Source organism: Rhipicephalus sanguineus, chromosome 3, assembly GCF_013339695.2.
Source record: "Rhipicephalus sanguineus isolate Rsan-2018 chromosome 3, BIME_Rsan_1.4, whole genome shotgun sequence".
NCBI lineage: Eukaryota > Metazoa > Arthropoda > Arachnida > Ixodida > Ixodidae > Rhipicephalus > Rhipicephalus sanguineus.
In genome coordinates this window covers 171,315,650-171,319,901 of record NC_051178.1, presented here as the reverse complement: position 1 = coordinate 171,319,901, position 4,252 = coordinate 171,315,650, and positions in this window count along the sequence as shown.

The window sequence follows — 4,252 nt, the reverse complement described above, 5'->3', positions numbered from 1 at the left end:
AAGAACCGCCAAGAAAGGAGCCGCGAGAAGGCAAACTATACAGCGGGGAATTAGGCAGGAGACGGGTCACGCAAATATCCAAGTCAGCGCCGATGCCAATATGAAGACCCGCGAAGAAGTAGAAGAAGAAGAAGAGGCAAAAAGAAGGAAGAGTTATACGGAAGGAATTAAAGGTTGGGGTGCCCAAGAGTTACGATCGCAGTGTGTGCGAGGCCTTATAGCGAGCGGGCGAGCGCCTAAATATCGTGCATGGTGAAATGAGCTTAGCGCACTATAAGCCGCTAGCTCGTAAAAAGTAAAGCCCGCGGCGCCCCGGGAGTCTCGCGGGCCGACACGGCGGAAGCGGGAAGAGGAAGGAAGCGACTTATAGGAGCAAGAAGAAGAAGATGGGAGTGTCTCAACCCCCGGTGAAGGACGATCACGATGTTATAAGTGGGCCGTATCCTTCAATTTATACTCCCGTAATATGCCGCCGGGTGGTGGATCTATCCGCGTCTGATACGCCGGGTTTACACGTATATATATAACAGTACGGAACTGTGCCACACACACACACACATACACACACACGGCGTATAGTATGCGGCGCATACAACACACGCACAGAAATGTCGTCCACACGAAAGCTTCCGTACCAGCTGGTGTCCGCGGTGACGTCATTTGTACGCATTTAAATTCAATGTTCTTCGTGTGTATTGCGATGCTCCTCGCTGACGTTTGCTTCGGCTTCTTTTTTTTTTTTCATTATTCTTTACCGTGTATGTGTGCTTTTGAAATAGTAAGCAGGAAACAAGCCTACTTTTATTGTTTTTGCAGCTATAGTAAGTAAACAAACGAAACAAAATAAATAAGTAGATAAATAAATAAATACACAAAACAAACATAAAGCAACGAAGCTCCATCGGTCAATGACCTTAATGTTCTAAATGGGATTTCCCTACCCCTTCTGTTCATGTGCAGCGTACGGTAATCGCGTTCTCTTTCTTTCTTTCTTTCTTTCTTTCTTTCTTTCCTTAACGAAGTATTATGGCTCTCGCTATGCACACTTCTTCCGTCTCTTCAGCACGCTCCTCACATTACCGGAAGCGAGCGCGGCGCTCGTCGCCATCAAAGTGCCTTGCGCCAATCAAAACTCGAAGAAACAAAAATTAAAAACAAAAATTAAAAAAGTAATAAATGCGCGCCGATTTCCTCATCCCCCACCCAACCGAAAGAATAATTTCAACTTATGGGGAAAACTTTAAAAGGAACAAAGGCACCGAGCGAGCTGTAAGTGATGGCGTACAGAAAACAGATAACGACCGTGTCGCTCTCTCTCTTTTCTGTATGTCACGGGCTACATATATGCACTTTGTCCACACCATCACGCCTATTACACCACATCCTGTTCACACACACACACACACACACACACACACACACACACACACACACACACACACACACACACACACACACACACACACACACACACACACACTCACTCAGTCTCTCTCTCTCAATCTCTTGATCTCTCTTTCCCTTTGCTACCTAATACGACGCGCGTATCAACTTGCAGCTTTTTTCACGCTATATACAAACGTGCTGCCGTTCCGCCTACGCACTTAAGGTACATCATATAAGAAAGAACGCTCTATTTGCCGGCACTAAATTTCTACTAAATACCGGAATCCCTTCTTTTTTTTTCTTTTTCTGTACTCTCGCTGTTTCGGTAGGATATATACACTATACCGGAACGAAAAAGCGATTCACGCAGCCAGAAAAGAATGTAAAAAAATCATATCTATGAAATGCGAGGAAACAATTCCCTGTAGAAAGGAAACTAAAAAAAAAAAGAAAGGAGAGAAGGAAAAATTGGTCTCGAATAGCCGTGCAAAACTAATCTTTTCCCGAAAATTCCCGAGGAATTTCGGGACGACGAACTCCTCTTCCCATCTCCTGCCTCTTTCCTTCTCTCCCCCCCCCCTCTCTCTCTTTCTTTTCCCTCGTATTTGTTCACCGTTCTGCCGTGGTGCCGTCTAACGAACAAGCCGAGAGGAGATCATTTCAGCGAGGAATGACGGAAAAGGTGCAATAAGAAAAAAAACCAACAGGCTGAGGGGAAGTATATGACAGGGATAGAAACAGGTAAAAGCAGAGGCATCGACCACGACAACGTTCGTAGAAGAAATTAAAAAAAGAAAGAAAAAGAAAGCACCTGTAGAGAGATGAGGATTGCATAACTTAATGGAGGATATATAATTCGGAAGAGGAGGAGAAGGAAGAGACGAGGGTGCGAGGAACTAAATATATCTCCCGCTTTGAAAGGCAGGGAAAAAAAAAAGCAGGAATCGACGTATATGCGTTAACAGCTATAGACGAGACCTGCGAAAGGCATTGCGTATAGCGATTCACGCGGCGAACGGGGACGACACAAAACAAACAAAAAATTATAAAAATGCGGGACGTCGTAGCGGAAATATGTAAAATGAGAACGATAACAAGGTAGAAGGGAGTGAATGGAAAAGGGAAAGCCCTGCAGGAGCTCACGAGTCATCATGTGTACGGTATATTAGGAAAGGATAGGGAAAGGACCGGAAGGGGGGGGGGGGGGAAGGAAGGGACTAACGGCGACTGATCAGAGGCGCTTTTGCAGCATACGGTATTTAAACACACCCGCGCAGAGTTGAGAGCAAAAGAAAGAGAGAGAGAGAGAAACAGTTAAGAAATAGGAAAGAGGAATAGAAACAATAAAGTGTACTATAAAAGTATATAGATCTTATTTCCGATCTTCTTTATAGCTCAGCATAACACGCGAATGACCGAGAGAGAAAGTGGGGGAAAATTAGGGAATACAGGAAGCGCAGGAACGGGATGGTAGACGAAGAATGGGGAACAGGGAGAAACCACTCAGGCGCGCGTTTTGAGCAGGGTTCGAAGAAGAAAAAAAAAGACGAAGAAACAAGAGAGAGGGGGGGGTAGATGACATAATGAGGGGAGGGTGAGGCTATAGTGAGGTCGAGCATTTTTCATCCCGCCAAGTGCTCCATGTATACACACACACACGCCGGCCATCACGAATGAGGGGGGCACGCGTGGCGTACGCGGAAGAGAAAGAGAAGGGGATTAAAATGGCCGCGAGCACATCGGACAGTTGACGTGCGTGTCCCCAACTGGCTGAGAAGAGACCAATGAGGCTGCCCTAATAACAAAAAAAAATTAATAATAAAATTCACAGTTCGCCACCTCCAGTGAAAGTTTCCCACAACGCGGTGAGATCATTCGAAGATTCCAAGCACAGTTACTAGTGCGTACGCCCACGAGCGCGCTCTTGTTGACGACTTGACAATCTCGCATTAGCTTATTAATCATGGGAGGATTTCTTTTTATTGGACATTACCTCAAGAGAAATAGCATTATGATTAATAATAATAATAATAATAATAATAATAATAATAATAATAATAATAATAATAATAATAATAATAATAATAATAATAATAATAAGCGTTCGCCGCTTCCACCTACCTTCTCAGGATTTTGCAAGACCCCATGAACAACTTGTACACAATAAATTTTGGACATCGTCTTATCGCACCCGAGTTGTTTTGCAATAAAAAATAAACGCAAGAAACTAGGGAGTCAACCTGGCAAGCTTCCAGAACATTCCGTTGTTTTTGTGGCCCTAAGACGGTTCAGGGCTAGCGAGTTGGTTCTCCCATTGCGACAACTGGTCAACTGGGGTCAGCTGCAAGCACCCCGGTTACGCGGACTCCTGGATTGAGGAGGTCGCCCACATGGAAGTCGACAAAAAATTTCCAAGGCTCAGGGGCTAATTACCGCATTTACTGTGGATACGCACTCATACAGTCCAGACGGTTAAAGATTATGTGAAGTTACGAACGGCCATTCGCGCCAAAAGGGTCGGTGGTACATTCTATTGTTGTCCGTGACGTGTTTGCATAGCACGAGGAGCGCATAGATGGGAGAACATCCGACTGGATATCGAAGGCCTTGTCGTCATGCTTCTTCACAGCCGGATCTTTCAACATCACTTTCGGAGACCACGGTTAGAAGTTCAAGGGTATTAAAGAGAGAGCACAACCTAATGGACATCGGCCGAATGTACATACGGGTCCACTGTTAAAGAGAACACGTGCGTGCAGGGCATGTTTGGATTACGCTCTCTTGCACAAAACTACTGGTGGTTGACAGTTCTGCATCTTTTTGACAGACTCGTGCAGTGCAACAGCAATGTTTCCCTGTCATGCTG